Source organism: Triturus cristatus, chromosome 12, assembly GCF_964204655.1.
Source record: "Triturus cristatus chromosome 12, aTriCri1.1, whole genome shotgun sequence".
Lineage (NCBI taxonomy): Eukaryota > Metazoa > Chordata > Amphibia > Caudata > Salamandridae > Triturus > Triturus cristatus.
This window is the reverse complement of record NC_140595.1, coordinates 227,872,975-227,892,296: the sequence shown is the minus strand read 5'-3', so window position 1 is coordinate 227,892,296 and position 19,322 is coordinate 227,872,975.

Genomic DNA, 19,322 nt, shown 5'->3' with positions numbered 1-19,322 from the left:
ATCGAAGGTAAAATTGGAGAGGTGCGTCCAGAAGTCTCCCTCCTGCGCCAAGATCTGCGTAATGACTCTGAAAGAGTGATGGTGGTAGAGACAAGGCTTTACAAGGTGGAGAATGGGGTGCAGGGCCTTAATAAGGTAGAAGAGGATCTTCAAAAAACCAACGCTAATGTCCTGTGTCGCCCAGATAATGCAGAAAATCAAGCCATAAGGAATAACCTCCTCTTTGTCGGATTTCTGGTGGTAATTGAGGACACCACCAAGAAGGAATTTCTAACCTCCTGGCTGACAATCCCTTTTCTCCCCAAGCAATTTTGTACATGCTTCGTGGTGGAACAGGCCCTTAGAGACCCGAGCACAACCCAGACCCCCTGGGAGCCTGTAGATTGGGGGAACTATGCCATTTAAGCTCCAAAATTATGATATTCCCTGGTTGCAGCCTTGAAGTCCAGCGTCAGCAAGGCACGTTTGACCCAGTGAAGATGAAACTCTGTGCCCTGCAGTTGCAGTATATGCTACTATTTCGAGCTAGATTGAAAGTCCTGTTTCCAGGGAAAATCCTCTTCTTTCAGTCTTCGGAAGTGGCTTGCGCGTGGCTGGAGGATCGACCAGAGTTACTGTCTAGATTTTTGTCTGGTATAGGGCACCAGACACCACGACTAACCAAACTAGGGTGGTGTGGTGAGTAAAAGAATGATGGATTTAACCCAGATCCTTGTGACTGGGGGTGAATGATTGCATTGTCTAGCATTCCGTCCATCAATTGTTTTTTTTTACCACAAACAACGGGCACCAGACCTAAAATCGTCCAGTGGCGGCAGCTGAGGCAGGCCACAAAACTACATTGTCTGGACAAAAGACCCTGTATCCGACTAGAGACCGAAGAAGAGAAAGACAATGGTCATCAGACACCGAAGGGGATGATCGACATGAGTCAAAGAAATCCAAACTTCGCCCACCTTTAGGAGAATCACAGTCGAGATCTGGCGGAAACGATTCTTTCTCGGACCTGGAAACTATTCATCCCTTGGAAAAAGAAATCACGGTGCTGAAACGAGATCCGACACCTGTGGGATCACCTACATAGATTCGGACTTCAAACAGAGGGCGTCAGACTTCAGAAGTGGAAACTCAATAACCAAGGAGCATTGCAATAACCTGATGGCGACAACATGCTACAACCTCCAAGAGAGCATACCTAACTTTGGACATAAATAACTACCTGTTTGTGTAGCATGCTCTCTCTTTGTCCTCCCCTTTTCTTTCCTCCTACCCTTTCCTACCCTTTCCTTTATTTCCCCTTCTTATCTTCCTCCTACTCCCCTTATTTTCCTTTCTTCCTATCCTTTTTCTTTTTTCCTTTTGTTGAGACTTTCTTGGTGATTCTGATTATGTTTAAATATTTAGGGATGGGGAGGACTACACATCCCCCAAGTTGGGCCCGCAGCGTGTTTGCCTTGGATCTCTGACAAAATTTAGAAGGTCAGAAATTCGACCTACAAAAATATCGCAACAAAAATATCGTTGTCAAGAATATCGACATCCTATCTACAACATGGTAAGTACAAAAATATCGAAAATAAAATATTGATGTCAAAAATATAGTTTTTAAAAATATCGGGTTTTTTTGGTAACAAAAAATATGTAAAATAAACATAATAATACTTATAAATAAAATAAACATAATTAAATATATTTCCTAATGTTAAAAGTTAATAATCAATATAATTTAATAACAAAATAATTAAACATATACATATAATATATAATATACATACTTAATGTTTTTATAATTATTTTAATAAATTATAAATTATTTAAAAATATTAAAAATTGCAAAAACATTACACACATAAAACAATAACATAAATAAAAATTAAATAATTATATATAACAAATTAAAAAAAATTACATTTAATTTAAATGTTGTTAAAATTAATTATATACTACATTAGCTAAAATAATAAAAAAAATATTAAATAGCATAGACAATAAAACTACTACTCCAGCTCCAAAAAACAACAGAAAGGAAAATTTTGGATAGCGGAGGGCTAAAAATTACTATATCCACTCCAGATAGTGTAACAGTAGGGAAAGTGTTGGATAACGTAGGGGTAAAAATAACTATTCCAACTCCAAAGAGTGCAACAGTAGGGAAAGTGTTGGATGGCGTAGGGGTAAAAATTAGTATTCCCACTCCAGACAGTGCAACCGTAGGGAAAATGTTGGATGGCGTAGGGGTAAAAATTACAATTCCCACTCCATACAGTGCAACAGTAGGGAAAGTGTTGGATAACGTAAGGGTAAAAATTACTATTCCAACTCCAAGGAGTGCAACAGTAGAGAAAGTGTTGGATTGCGCAGGGATAAAAATTACTATTCCCAACCATCTATCGAGTGAGGAGACGCTGTGGAGAGCCTGTGCTGGCTGCCGTTCTCTTGCCGTTTTCTTGACTTCTATAGCCTGCCTGCCATATCACTGATCCTTGCGGTACCCGCTGCGCGGGTCCCGCATCGCCTACCTTGTTGGGACTGAGGCTACATCAGACTAGAGCAGCAGGGCTGTAAGCGCCAGGGCTGGGACTCCATTTCCCAGGAGTCCCTGTGTTTGGTATCACCTGCACCTGGACGCTCTCCCTGTTTGCCCCGCCTCCAACCACCTATTTCCTTTATCTGGAACTGCTGCTGACGCTGCGCGGGAGCGCGCGAGAGTGCGCCGGGAGAAGCCCGGGACAAGGGCGGGACAGTCCGCGACTGGCAGAGACTGGACTGGGCTATTTACGCTGCCCATTTATTTTGGTAAAACGTTATTTTTGTATTTCTAAGGGTAATCGTGTCCATAGTGTATTGTGGTGCATTATGTCTAATCCAAAGCTTCCTACGGCCATAAATACTATGGATAACTATCTGGTGCAGGTAGTAGCTAAAATCAACACCGAGAGGAGAGCCTCTCTGGGGTTGGATGTATCCCCGGAACTTGCATTGATGGATTTCCCCTCAGCTGATTTACCTGATTTAGCTAGTAGCAGTAATAATGTGATACTATCTGAATCTGCTGAAAGCACCAACTTGATCCAGCCTAGTTGTGCTGCTGTGGCAAGTAATAGTGAGGAGGAGACTGAATTGTATACAATAGGGGAAAAAGCCCCAGTGGTTGTTCCACGTATGACAAGAAGAGTAGGAAAGGGTCAGCTTATTCGTGGAGGCCTACGCTCAAGTCGGAAAAAGCCGGCTTCCCCACCTAATAAAGCAGCTGGGGTTGAGGAAGAGGGGTCGACTGATGATATTTGTATGGCCCTATCCAACGCTCAGTTTAAGAAGCTGTTGGGTATGATTGACTCGAAAATTGGTGGCATCGTTAAACCCCTGGTTGGCAGGATAGAACAGTTAACTGCAGAAGTGAACAGGCTGGGGGATCTCTTGGACAAAACTTTAGTTAAAGTAGGGAGTCTACCTGACGAAATTGTAACTAGAGTGGAGACTAAAAAGGGTACAGGTAGTCCGGATGATGGAGGAGCAGTGACTGCTTTGCCTAGCCAGCCGGTGGTTCCACAGCTAGCCACAGGGGTGGCTGTTTCAGGGGATGCTATCCCTCAAAGTGAATTTATGGCTGTGAACACAGCAAAGGGTTCGGCTGAGCTCATTGTTGAGGCTTCTCCTCTGGTACTTGTGTTAGCCAACGTCCCCATATTGTCTCCAGGTCAGGAAGAGTCTACTCCTTCTCTGTTGTCTAAGGCTCTATACTGGCTGTCTAACAACATGGTGATAACTCCCTGGGGCAAGCAACAGCTGGCAGCAGAATTAGTTATGGCAAGGAGGGTGGAGTGGATTGGAAGCAGCCCTAAAAGATTTCAGGGTGATTGTGTTGTTTTAAATTTTTCAAACCCTGAAGTATTAATCGATATTCTTCCGTATCTGTTACCGCCACAGCGAAGAACTGCTGATATTATCCCTCTGACCCTAGACTTTTTCTATCACCGGAGAGGGAGGGGCCCCAACCCGTCTATGCTGCGGACGAAATGGAGCATGGTGTCAAAACTGGGGAGAAGGGGGTCACAATCTGCCGAATGCGGCTTTAACATAGGAAGAAGGGTTGTACATTCTGAAGAGTGGGGAATACATCTAGAAAATAGGTTCTCTGCTCTTTCAAACTTAGACGAATGCGACTGACTTCTTGGGGCCGAAAGTATTGCTCTATCTGAGCCAAATGATCAGGGTAGAAGCAGTCCATCTACATTTCAGGGTATCGATTGTGGAAATAAGTTATCTCCTTGTAAGGCTATCTGTAATAGGGGCCAGCCTAGTGCTGTGGATTTAGTTATGGGTAACCTTGGCACTCCTAATCTTATCCTTAATACGTTAGTGGGTACTATGACGGGGGCACCAAACTTAATCTCTTGGAACTTGGCAGGTTTTCACTCTAAAATTGAGTGTGGGGATTGGCTTGGTTTTGTTACCTCATTTGATGTATGTTTATTTCAAGAAACCTGGGCATGTGAACCTGTTTTTGTCTTGGGGTACTTACATTTTTCTGTCCCAGCTATAAAAGGACCAAGAGGGAGACCAATGGGGGGTCTTACCATCTGGGTTCGACAGTCCCTCAAATTTTCTATTAAATGTATGGTGACTAATTCTAAAGATATCCAGTTAATTAGGATAACTAATGATACTTCAGGTTCTCTTGATGTTTACAACGTGTATGCTAGAACCACCAAGGGTGGACAATCAGGAGTGTTAAATGCCCTGGGCGACCTCCTTGACATTAATTCACAAGGCAAGAATATTGTTATAGCAGGTGATCTTAACCGGACCTTTGAGCCCTTAGCGACTGGCGAGGCTTTTCTTGGAGCTGAAGAGGATTCACTTTGTGGTATCCCTGCTTTAGAACTGAAGCCAGTCACACGTTGGACTGAGGACATAATAGGCCTGAATGCTATGTGTCTCGAAAAGGGACTAAGAGCCTTAAATGGTAGAACAAGATCAGATATAAAAGGGTCTATGACTTTTGATAATGGGAGACACAAAAGTAGAATAGATTACGTAATTTGTAGCATGAATCTATGGTCGTCTGTATGTGACATGGAGGTTGTTGAGAGACCTGAGAGTGATCATCACCCTCTGTGTGTGGTGCATAAATGGTGGACAGCTTTGAACGATTTGAATTGCTCTAACGTCCTTGCCCCTCCTCTTGTCATTCCTGGCAATGATTTGCGCAGGTTAAGATGGGCTACTGTGGAGACCAACCAACAGGTGATTGACACTATTAACCAAGAAACTGATAAATCTATTATGGCCATGGAATTGATTAGTGTTCCTCTTGGCTTGGCTGAGGTGGTTAAGATCCACGATTCTCTCTTTGGTCAAATAAAAAAACATTTCCTGAAACCGGTTGCACGTAAAGGGGCAAGAGTATGCAAAAATGCAAAATGGTATAACGCCAATTGCAGAGCCGCCCGGCTCGCTTTGGGCCGTGTAATCAAAAAGAGGGATCCAGTGGCTATCTCCCTAGCCAGGAAGGACTATAAAGTCTGTATAGTAAATGCCAAAAAAGCTTGGGACGAGCAGCATTGGTTAAATCTGAAAAGAGCTAGTGACAATAGGGATTCCAGATTGTTCTGGAATATTGTTATGTGGGGTTGTGAGAAAGCAGCAGACCCCCCCAAGTAACAATGTCCCCCAAGAAGACTGGGTGAAATTTTTCAGCTCTCAATACGCCAGTAATAATCAGATAGCTTGTGAGGATAGTATTGCCTGGTCTTTTTCTCAAGAGAATCTCTTCACCTATAAGGAGACAATGTCTGCCCTCAACACAGTAAAAAGAGGGCGTGCCCCTGGTTTAGATGGTGTCCCTGCTGACATCTTTGTAAATGATAAGGTGCGATGGTGTAAATATATTCATTTATTGATTAACTCCATCGCAAAAGGTGCTGAGGTTCCGGCATCCTGGCGGGGTGCTGTGATCATCCCAGTGTTTAAAAAGGGCGATAGAGCTCAGCCAGGTAATTACAGGCCAATAAGCCTTATTGACACCGTGCAAAAAATAGTTGGCCGCGTTGTTGTAAACAGGCTCCTTGACTGGGCAGAGGAGAATAATATATTGTCTCCCTTCCAAGCAGGGTTCCGAAGAGCGACGAGTACTGTAGACCAGGGTGCCGATCACGATCCGGTAAAAAATTCCCCGTGCGACTCGTATCGGGTCTTTTTACCGTACGAATCGTACAAGTGCCGTACGAACTGGCAATCACGATTCGCATGGTAAAAAGTCCATACGAACCGCACTGGGAATCATTCCCCACACGTCCTCGGGTCGGAAAATGTGTCCGACACGTCCTCGGACGATTTACCTTACAAACGTGAAAATCCAAGTCCGACCGAGGAATCACGATCCATCCCGTGCGTCCGAGGTTACAACCGTATGGAAAAAACACCGTCCGCACCGAACTCCTACACCAACCATGGAGACATGTGCCCGCATACGCGCCCAACACTCCCCCCAGCCCCCGTACGTCCGACACATACCCCCCGTATATGTATACCCCCACCCGTCTAGGTACACCCCAGTACGTTCCAGTCGAACCCCCACCCCAGTACGTGTCATAGCCCCGTCTACCTACACCCCAGTACGTTCCAGTCGTACCCCCACCCCAGTACGTGTCGTACCCCCGTGTACCTACACCCCAGTACGTTCGAGCCACACCCCCACCCCAGTACGTGTCATAGCCCCGTCTACCCACACCCCAGTACGTTCCAGTCGTACCCCCACCCCAGTACGTGTCGCACCCCCCCGTGTACCTACACCCCAGTACGTTCGAGCCCCACCCCCACCCCAGTACGTGTCATAGCCCCGTCTACCCACACCCCAGTACGTTCCAGTCGTACCCCCACCCCAGTACGTGTCGTACCACCGTCAACGTACACCCCCCCACCCCTGTACGTGTCGTACCACCGTCTATGTACACCCCAGTACGTTCCAGTCGTACCCCCACCCCAGTACGTGTCGTACCACCGTGAACCTACACCCCAGTACGTTCCAGTCGTACCCCCACCCCAGTACGTGTCGTACCCCCCGTGTACCTACACCCCAGTACGTTCGAGCCACACCCCCACCCCAGTACGTGTCATACCCCCCGTGTACCTACACCCCAGTACGTTCCAGTCGTACCCCCACCCCTGGACGTGTCGTACCACCGTGAACCTACACCCCAGTACGTTCGAGTCGTACCCCCACCCCAGTACGTGTCGTACCACCGTCCATGTACACCCCAGTACGTTCCAGTCGTACCCCCACCCCAGTACGTGTCGTACCACCGTCTATGTACACCCCAGTACGTTCGAGCCCCACCCCAGTACGTGTCATACCCCCCGTGTACCTACACCCCAGTACGTTCCTGGCGCACCCCCAACACAACCTCCTAAGTACGGAGCGCACCCCATGCCCCAACATCACAACCGCATGTACGAGTCGTACAAAGCCACACACAAGGACATAATCGTACAACCAAATGGCCCATGTACACACCGTACACACGCTCAAAACGCACGTACACAACAAGGACAAAACAAAACAACACAAGAATACACCATTCGAAAGGCACACAGCCACTAAACATGGCCAACAACCACTAAAAGAACACAATCACTGACCTGCAACTGTCAAAAACAAACAGAGGCCCAATACACCACCACTCCTTATAACACACCCACCCAAAATTCAAACACTGCCACACCCACCCATGGACCAATGAAAAGGGCCCACACACACAAACCATGAGCCTTTGCAACAGACTCACTGCTGCCAGACACCACAGAACCAGACTACAAGCAACACCACATCTTACACTTGCACACCTTCACACGACCACCCTCACAAACACCCTCTCATCACATTCACACACACACACAACCATCCACACCCCCCCCCAACATCCACACACCCCCCACACCCACACCATCCCCACCCACATCCCTCACCATGCCCACTACCAAGAATCCAAAGTTCAGTCACCGAGAGTTGGAGGTCCTTGTTGATCAAATCCTCAGAGTCGAGCCACAGATCTTTGGAACATTGGTCAGAAGCACCAGCCAGGCAGCCAAAACAGCCATGTGGCAGACCATCGTCGATGCTGTGAATGCTGTTGCGGACACCAGGAGGACCAAGCAGGATTGCCAGAACAGGTGGTACGATCTGCGGAGGAGGGTCAGAGCCAAGAGGCAGGAGGAACACGACCAGGCCAACGCCACCGGAGGAGGGCCCTCCCGCAGAGCCGTACAGTACCATCCCTGGGAGGAGAGGGTGATGGCCATACTGCCGGTGGAGGCAGTTGAAGGAGTAGAAGGACTCCGAGACCCGGGTGAGTACACAAACAACGCACCTCACATGGGGGGAACTGCAACCACAACCAAAATTAATAACAGGCACGCAACCACCACAAGCCATCGCATGACTCAACCACACTCCATGAGCAGGCACATGCCACTGCTGCCACCATGCCCCATGCACCCAGCTGGACAATGTCAAGTCACAGGCCACAGAAGACAACAACACATGACACGGTAACCCGGATGGCGGGAGGCTGGGCACCAAGAATCACATAGTGCGACTCCAAAGCAGACAACAATGCCCTCTGCCCATATGGCCTAGGTCACAGCCAGACAAACACTGTGTCCCAACACAGGAATGACTTGCCAGCAAATGGCGGACGCCTTGCATCAACACATGGGGGTGAAGGCACTGTTTTGCACATGACAGCAGCTAATGAACAGCCAACATTGTGAAAGAGTGGCAGCACACACCACCACAGCAGCAGCGCACAGACACACAGCAGACAAAATGGGTGCCTGGAGATCAGAAACAAACTCACATCAACAGGCCAAGGGCCACTCAAAGATCTGCTAACAGTGTGTGCCCAGGAAGCTGGGCCAAGGTGACAGAGGGTGACACACGGAGGGAGGGAGAGGGGGACACAGAGGGAGGGAGAGGGGGACTGAGAGGGAGGGAGACGGACAGAGGGAGGAGGCTGACACACAGAGGGAGGGAGAGGGGGACAGAGAGGGAGGGAGAGGGGGACAGAGAGGGAGGGAGAGGGGGACAGAGAGGGAGGGAGACACAGGAAGATGGACAGAGGGAGGAGGCTGACACACAGAGGGAGGGAGAGGGGGACAGAGAGGGAGGGAGAGGGGGACAGAGAAGGAGGGAGACACAGGGAGAGCAAATCAGTCCTTTGGTGTGTGGGAATGTCTGCTCGTCAGCAGGTGGACTGCGTGCATGTAGACAAGGGTGGCCAGTGCCAGAACCCCCCCTCTTCATCATGGCAAAACGCAGGGCCATGTCACAACCTGTACACGAGCACAAGGACAGCCACCTGCATCATATAAGTGTGTGGATCCACTCCATGTGCACATGTACAGTGCTACAAGGAAGGCGCAAATGCATGGCTCGCCACACATGCACACTCCACTGCTGACTGCAGTCACACTTGACGCAGCAAGTAAGACTGTGCCACACATAGTTAAAGGGGCCAAATTGGTGGCCAAGGGACACACCCATGCACAAGTGCACTGTGAGTGGAATGCAAGACAGATCCTAATTCCAAGAGGAAATGTGCCAACTTTGTAACGGATGAAACATGGATGTTGCATGGATCAAAATTAACATTTTCTCTCTCACACACAGGTCAACGTCGTGCTGCACCCCCCAACACTGGGGGGGAACACTCACAGGACCCGGATCTGCAGGAGACCGATCCCACCGGCAGCGACCACTCTCACCACTCTGCGGACGACCCCGACCGACCTGGCCCCTCTGGTGTCCAACCACCTGCAGCACCTGCGTCAGGTACAACCGTGCCAACCACCACCCCCACTCCTGCCACATCCCAGGAGACACCCAGGATCCCTGCCCCAACACCACAATGCAGCCAGGCTCGCCAGGAGGGACACGGTGTCCCGGGCACCCAGGAGGAGGCAGGCGACAACGCCAATGCCACCCCTCAGGGGCCCCGGAGACCCGATGTTCCCACAAGTGCAGGCCAGACGCAAGTGGGCAGGGGTGGTGGGAGTGGAGGACGGCGGAGGCGCGAGCCTGACCAGTTGGCTGGGGATCCGGTATTTTCCCATGTCCGTAACATCCTGGACTCATACCGGCAGGACACCACGGGCATGGCCCAGGTTGTGTCCGTCCTCGAGGGGATCAAGGTCCAGCAGGCCCAGCAACATGCGGAGCTAATAGCCTGTCTACAGCTACACCAACGGAGGATGGAGGACAGACAGGCTGAGCAAGTGACGGCGTCCCAGGGGATTCACGCTGAACTCCGTCGGATGGCCGACACCATGGCCGACCCTCCCTGTGCCAGAAGGCGGAGAACATCACCACCCACAGGGAGGGATCATGAGGAGGAGGAGGAAACATCCGACGGAGCATCCCAGACGTCGTCACGGCCTGCTGCTGAGGTTCCCCGCAGGAAGCCGGGTCGTCCACGGAAAGGACCGTGAGGGTGGCTGATACATCACCATCTCCCAGGACACCTGGCCTGGCACCTGGCCCACTGGAGCAACAGCATCACAGCATCAAGAGACATTCTCTGCCACATGGCCCTGCTGGTCACTGGCTGACCAATGTTGACAAAGACTGTGGCATGGACTCTGAGGATTTCCAATGGCAAGGACACCAACTCCCCTACTGAACTTTGGATTCCCTAATCCCGGAAAGCCCCTCACTTTGTCCCCCCCCCCCCAATAATAAATCACACTATTAAGAGTAGATGCCTGCTGGTAGCATTATTACCTAACATGTGTCTTGTACAGTCTAAACATGCCTGAGTCATCTGTTCACTTCAACCATCCACACCCTGGGGCCTGAGTCTGGCACAGGACACATGGGTCACAGTTAATTAGGCAAGACAGACATGGAGCACCATACACACCCGTGATGGTCAGAACCAGCTGAGGGGGTGGCCGAACAACCGTGCTGACAGACACATTGAGTACAGCAACAGTCATGCGCAGAGGTCAGGGATCCTGGCCCGTGTCCTGGGGGGCACCCAGGTATGTGTAGACAGGTGGCAGAACCATGTCCTGCAAGCTTGAGTCCGGTGGATGCAGAGAATGGGGTCATGGACAACGTTGGATGCATGGGGATGGCACATGTCACAATACCCACACAGTCATGGACATCATGCCCAATACACAGTCTCAGCACACACACACAGCTTGCATCTTGCCACTCGACACATTGACACATAGCCACAATCAGGGAATACCATGCCAGACATGCAGGATGCACCGTGCCAACACACCAGCACTGACTGAGAAGAGGCACCTTGGAGGCATAGGGACACCTTTATTAGTCATGTTTTTGGTATTGCAGAGGCAACTTGAAGTACACATGAACACATCATGTGGAGTAACATGTGGCTCCAACACTGGCACCCCCCTTCTGCAGCACAAATGCGTGATAGCCAGGGAACTGGCACACAAGCGTCGGCTAACAGCTAAACACCCACAGTTGCTCACGGAGAGCCTGCCATACACCATACATCCGCTGATGTGGAAGTCCCACGCCATGTCAAGACAATGTTAACCGTATGTGTCCGAGGGCAGTGTCACACACATTGATGCCATCATCACAATCCACTATCCCATCACTGATGACTGACAACCAGGCAGCCCATCTATTCAGGTGTACCCAGCTGCATGTCGTGTCCCATGGGGATGCCACATGTCTGCAGAGGAACCAAACCCCGACCGGGGCAGTGTGCACACATCGTGAACAACTGCCACACCCAATACACCCCAGATGCATCCCTTACCCCATGGAGACTTCCAAACGTGTCCGTGCCTGTAACGCTGAGTCAGCCCACGATGTCATGTCCATGAGGAATAGCAGTGCCACAACAATGCAACCAGCAAACGGCATGCGCAGGTACCTGGGGAAGAGAGACACACAAGAAGTCAGCCACAAAAAGCACAGCCACTTGCATGTGCAGTTAATCGACACATGTATGGATGACAACATGCTAGGTCACAATTATGACTGGGGAAATACTACCATCACTGCCACCATCACTCCAGTGACACACCCACACACACCTCTGACCCACGTGCCATACATGCAGGTGGAGACACACATCACAACGCATGCCACACGGGGACCAATGCGTGCACACTCAGACCCTGGTACTCACCACTAAGCAAAGAAGTCGCGTATGAGCCGAGTCCGGATGTCCTCTTGCGGCTCCACATCCTCCACATCACTAGCCCCATTGCCAAGCCCTTCGTCCTCCACGGGTGGATGGTCCTCGTCATGTTGATTCAGGATGAGTGGCACAGCTCTTTCAACTGCCATGTTGTGCAGCATGCAGCAGACCATGAAGATCTTGCAGACCTTCGCCGGGGCATAAGGGAGTGCACCGCCGGTCTTGTGGAGGCACCGGAATCGGCTCTTCAGCATGCCAAACGTCCTCTCTATCACTCGCCTTGTCCGGCCATGGGCGGTGTTATAGCGGAGCTGGGCCGGCGTGATGGGGTTGCGGAGAGGTGTCAGCAGCCAAGGCATGTTGGGATAGCCAGCGTCCCCTACATAGAAAGCACATGGACATCGTTAGAACTGGTGTAGCGGTCGTGCTGGTCGGCTATACAGAATACAGGACAGACAGACTGTACCCACCACCAACACATGCCCGTTCGTTGCGCAGCTGCATCATCATATCAGGCATCCCGCTACGCCTCATGATGTAGGCATCGTGTGCTGATCCTGGGAAACGAGCACAGACATGTGAAATCACCATATTGGACAGACACACCACAAGGGCATTGATGGAGTGGTAGTGCTTCCGATTGCGGTACGCCACCTCCCGTGCGTGTGGTGGTACCAAACCTACATGTGTCCCATCTATGGACCCAATGACATGGGGCATCCCTCCCAGGGCATAGAATCCACGCTTGACCTCAGTCATCTGTTCAGGGGTTGGGAACTTGATGAAGTCATCCAGGTGGATCAACATGGCCTCCAAGAAATCATGCAGCACACCGCTGAACATGCTCTGGGACATGCCACCAACATGAGCTATGGTATTTTGGAAGGTACCCGTGGCCAGAAAATGTAGGGCAGCCATTACCTTCAGCTGGGGTGTCAGTGCCGTCGGATACCTGTGCTGCGGTTGCAGGTGTGGTGCCAGTCTCGCCGTCAGCTCCAGAATCAACGGTTGGGTGAAGCGGTAGAGCCGGATCCTGTCATTCTCCTGCATGGTAGCCAAGTCTGGAATTCTTCGGGCAACAGGAGGCGCTCTGCAGTAATTTGGAAGTGACAAGGAAGAGTGAGTGCACTACGAGAACAACTCATGTCTACTGAGCACATGTAAATCTGGCAATACACACATGCCACATAGGGAGTCAGGCATGTGCTACATGCCCAGGACACGTATGGATGCAAGGTGACACTACTTCCAAGACCCAGCTACACACGGTGATTGAGAACCTCCCCATGCCACGCCATGGAAATAGCTGTGTCCCAGTGCAAGTGCACTGCCCGACGCAAGACAGGAGTGACATACACCCACACATCAGCAGAAGTGTGATGCCGATTGCAGAGACTGGTAGCGGAACACTGGAGCCACAGGTCACATGACATTACACTAGTCCAGCCCACACACCTTGCCATGAAGGTGCACATGTCATGACTCACCACACATTCCTTGTGAGTTTGCTGACATGGCCTTGTCACGCTACTCCGTGTCCCATGCATACATGTGCACCTCACATCCGATAACACATGTGGCATGGTGTTGGGAACAGTGTGCAATGACAATCTACACACAGCCACATGTTGGTTGCTGCAACGGCTGCAGCTTTTGAGGGTGCTACAACATCAACCTGATGTAAATCCCGGACACATATATGACATAGTCACATTGTGCACTGTGGGTAGTGACAAGTCATGTGTCATGACCCCTGTACCGGGCATCATGGGACACTTCCGTGTGTTGGTGTCCGTGCCATGCCAGTGACGCTCACCCCAAGTGCGCAGTCCCACATGCACACATGTCAAAGGAGTCAAGGGCATGCCTGGCACACATTGCACCCTCACACAGTACACATGTACACATCTCATCATACATCTGGTGCCTTCTCCACTCAGGAGGCATGTTCCACATCACAGCCTGTGACACCTGTGCCCCACACATGTAGTAATGCACAGACGATGCCTTGATGTCCATTCCTGGACAAGTATGTCCATCCATGGACAAGTATGTCCGCCCTATTCCTACATGTGTGTCGCCTATCACCACAGTGATGTGTAAAAACCGCCGTACTGCTGCTGAGAGGGCCTGTGCATGTTCCCAAATCACTGTGGGAGTGCTGCCGTATGTGTACCCATCGTGATGGCGAGCGTACATGCGTGTGTACGGTCCGTACCACTACGGGTACGCATACGCGTGCAGACCCATAGTGATAGAGAGCGTACATGCGTGTGTACGGTCCGTAACACTACGGGTACGCATACGCGTGCAGACCCATAGTGATAGAGAGCGTACATGCGTGTGTACGGTCCGTAACACTACGGGTACGCATACGCGTGCAGACCCATAGTGATAGTGAGCGTACATGCGTGTGTACGGTCCGTACCACTACGGGTACGCATACGCGTGCAGACCCATAGTGATAGTGAGCGTAGATGCGTGTGTACGGCCCTATCACTATGGGTCTGCACGCGTATGCGTACCCGTAGTGGTACGGACCGTACACACGCATGTACGCTCACTATCACTATGGGTCTGCACGCGTATGCGTACCCGTAGTGGTACGGACCGTACACACGCATGTACGCTCACTATCACTATGGGTCTGCACGCGTATGCGTACCCGTAGTGGTACGGACCGTACACTCGCATGTACGCTCACTATCACTAGGAGTACGCATACGCGTGCAGACCCATAGTGATATAGAGCGTACATGCGTGTGTACGGTCCGTAACACTACGGGTACGCATACGCGTGCAGACCCATAGTGATAGTGAGCGTACATGCGTGTGTACGGTCCGTACCACTACGGGTACGCATACGCGTGCAGACCCATAGTGATAGTGAGCGTAGATGCGTGTGTACGGCCCTATCACTATGGGTCTGCACGCGTATGCGTACCCGTAGTGGTACGGACCGTACACACGCATGTACGCTCACTATCACTATGGGTCGGCACGCGTATGCGTACCCGTAGTGGTACGGACCGTACACACGCATGTACGCTCACTATCACTATGGGTCTGCACGCGTATGCGTACCCGTAGTGGTACGGACCGTACACTCGCATGTACGCTCACTATCACTAGGAGTACGCATACGCGTGCAGACCCATAGTGATATAGAGCGTACATGCGTGTGTACGGTCCGTAACACTACGGGTACGCATACGCGTGCAGACCCATAGTGATGGAGAGCGTAGGCATGCATGTACGGGCCGTTGCCATGCATTTGGGGTGCCCTAGGGCCCCGAAACGCATCGTACCTGTGTGTGATGCTCCAAATTACATAGGGGACAAGTATTAAGGCCTACATGCATGCTGGTTGTCATGGAGACCAAGTTCAAAATTCGAAATTGTTCTGGAAGGTGCACAGCAGAAGTCAGTTGGAATTCTTCTACTTTGTTGCAATGTGTTTGTGGGGCTGACATCATGCAGGAGAATGAAACCGATAGAGAACCCACAGACTGCTAGGTTTGAAGGGATTGGTGGAAACATAGGATGCAAATGTGAGTGACCAATCACTCTGTACTCCTGTGCATGAGACTGGGCAGAAGGGCACATATAAGGCAGCCAGGTCCCATGAGGGAGCACTTGCCTGCACATCTTTGCATTCGTCGACCCAGCTGCTGCTACTGATTCCCTGGAACCATGTCAAGGGCTGTGGAGAGGACACAGCCATTCACCCTGGAGGAGAACATGGCTCTGCTGGATGTGATCCTCCCACAGTACTCCATGCTGTATGGGCGACCAGGGTATCAGGTGAGTGCATAGGCCACTGCCACAGACTGTCCCTATGTTGTGACTGTGACTTCTGCCATTGCGTCCAGGTGTAACACACATGCCATGTACTGTCGGGGGGGTCCCAGGGGGGGGTGCCTGATATCTCCCAGCAGTGCCCTGAGACAGGAGGGGTGGGGGCCTATCACTCCCAGCAGTGCCCTGAGACAGGAGGGGTGGGGGCCTATCACTCACAGCAGTGCCCTGAGACAGGAGGGGTGGGGGCCTATCACTCACAGCAGTGCCCTGAGACAGGAGGGGTGGGGGCCTATCACTCCCAGCAGTGCCCTGAGACAGGAGGGGTGGGGGCCTATCACTCCCAGCAGTGCCCTGAGACAGGAGGGGTGGGGGCCTATCACTCACAGCAGTGCCCTGAGACAGGAGGGGTGGGGGCCTATCACTCACAGCAGTGCCCTGAGACAGGAGGGGTGGGTGTGATGCACAGTGTGAGCCTTGATCATTGATTGTGACATTGCCATCATTCCACCTGTGTACCCACTGTGGCACGTACTGCTTTTTCCCTCACCAGGGGATGATGTCCCTATGACAAAGGTGCAATGCGTTGGCTGCATGACATGCCTTGTTGTAACCAGCTAATTTGCACCCATATGTCTCTCTGTGACATGTGGCTGGTGTATTGATGTGGTGTCACTTGTTCCTCCTCACAGGTAGGCGCCACTGCCAAGGAGCAGATCTGGCTGACCGCCGTCAGTGCCGTGAGGGGTGTGGATGGTCGGAGGCGGAGCCTGCCCCAGGTGAGGAAACGCTGGCAGGATATCCGGTGCTGGACGCGGAGGATTGCACGGCTCCTGCTGGGGGACTCACCTGAGAGCCACAAGAACCGCGGCCGCCGCCGTCTGAGCCACCTCCACAGGCGTGTGCTGCCGGTGGTCTTTCCAGACCTGGAGAGGCGCTTACAGGCGATGCAGCAGCCGGAAGGGGGTAGGTACATGTGTGTTTGTTGTGTGTCACCGGCATTTGTAAGGGCACAGTAGCATGAATTCACTGGCAGGGTTTAAAGGTGCTGTGCAGATCCTGTTTGCCCCAGTATAGCGCTGTGCCCCTGCCACCCTTCCCCTCCTTGCAATGTGTTCCCTGGTCTGTGTGTAGTCACTCCTTCACAAGGTAATGTAGGCTGGCGCTTTGTCCACGAGAACAATGACTGTAGCATCATGTGTGGGGGTGGTGTGTAACAGGTTGTGGGACCTTGCCTGTGCACTGTCAAGTTCACTGCATGTGGGTTCCATGTCAGTTGGCACTGATGCTGACTCCAGACATGGGAGTTGGTCCCTCATGTGTCATGCCTTACAGCGCGCATGTCCTATGTAGTGGCCTGTGACATGATGTGCATGAGTGTGCGATACACATATTGCAGGGATGGTGACGTGTGTTGCAGTCATTACCATTCAGTAGCATGTAGTTGTGTGCCCACTACTGTCCCCTGGGGCAGCTCTTCCTCAGTGGTGTATGTGTCATCATAAACGTGGCCAATCTCAGTGTCTACAGCGTAGGTTGTGCTCTGTGCCATTGTCCCCTGTCACCATGTATATTGACGTGCTATTTTGTACAGGTGTCCACTGTGCAGCCTGACCTGATTGTCCTTCTTCATACTCACAGTTGCCAGTGCCTGTGTGTCTTGTTATACTCATCTGAGGATGGGCACTGGTACCTCATTATTTGTACAGGCGCACCTTGGCTGTTTGGCGTCCAATCTTGCTTTTTGCCTGCCCCTGTGTGTATCACCCAGACTATGAGATGTTGGTGCCACCTGTGTCTCAACAATTTGCCTCGTGTAGGGTCTTGTTGGGGCGGGCAATGCCTATGTGTCAAATCCTGATTTCCACTTGCCGGGTCTGGGCAGTGTGTGATGTGTCTGGACACACACGCAATGTGCAGTGACCGAGTCATGTTGGGCATGTTTTCAGCATTACCTATGCAGCATGTGTCTCAAGTTCATGGATATGGTCCCTGGTCATCGGTATTTTCGCCAACGCTGTGTGGTGCAGATGCAGTGCTGGATTGTCCCCAGGGCCTGGGTGCTATGTCAGACTCCGTTTCCTGTCTTTAGCTATTGTCTCATGCTCTCCATGGTATTTCAGTGGCATGGTGGCTCAACCAACTGTGTGTTTCATGCCCTACATCGGTACCCTGTTCAGTAGATGTTAGGGATCTTCCTTTTCAGGCTATGCAATGTTACCTATGTAGATTGGACTCATGTGACAGATGTGTACAGGTGTCTGATTAATTTCTGTCTCTCCACCCTGCCCACAGCATCGTCGGGGGACACAGAGGGAGACATGGACACAGACCAGGCGGAGGGACCGAGCACCAGTGCCAGCCGTGACATCGGGTCTGGCACATCGAGTGGGACAGAGGCGGAGGAGAGTGTGGCCGAGGACCTGTCGACTGGCACATCAGACTACGAAGCTGACAGGCCCGAGGAGGATGTCTCCGAGTGGGCGGAGGCTGCACCAGCAGCTGACAGCGGAACAACACCTCGCACCGCCCCCTCAGTTTCCATCAGCCGCCTCCCACTTGCTCGTGTCCCTTCCCAGCGTGCCCGGTCACAGCATGTCTCCTTCCTGCCAGGCACCGCAACCCCTGCCCCTGTCTCCACTGCTGCCGCCAATGCAGAGTCTGTGGACATCCAGCGGCAACTGCAGGTTGGTCAGGCTGCGATCCTTAATGTCCTCCATGCCCACGGCAAAACCCTCACCAACATCGAGGCTTTCTTGGAGGGCATTCATTCATCGCAGGCTGACCAACGCAACTTGCTGAGGTCCATAGACTCCACACTGACTGCAGCAGTGGGTCTCCTGCAGCGCGACCTCCCCCCACCTACCCCTGCCCCATCCACACTTCCCACTCCCATGCCTGTCCCACGTACACCCAGACGTCGGCATGCACCCACATCAACGGACACGGGCACCACACCAGCAGGGAAGGTCCACCGCACTCCTCCTGACACGCACACACAGGGTGAGGTAGGCACACCCACTGGGTCGGGGGGCAAACGTGTGACACGCAGCCATAGTGGGAGTCCGCATTCCACCCAGTCCACTCCCTCCAAATCCCCTCCCCTCAGCTCTCCTGGCCACATCTCCCCCAAGGACTCCTTCATGGCCGCTCTGTCCCTGAGCCCCACGGTTACACCACCACGCAAGCGGTCAAGGAGGTCCCCGGTCAGGGTCTCCACCCTCCCCCAGTGGCGCTGCGACCCATCCCTCTGACCCCCCCCCTCCTTGGGGCCTGAGGTCCCTTCGGGTGCAGGGGACTCCCTGGAGGACCTTGCAAAGGTGTGTAGTGCCA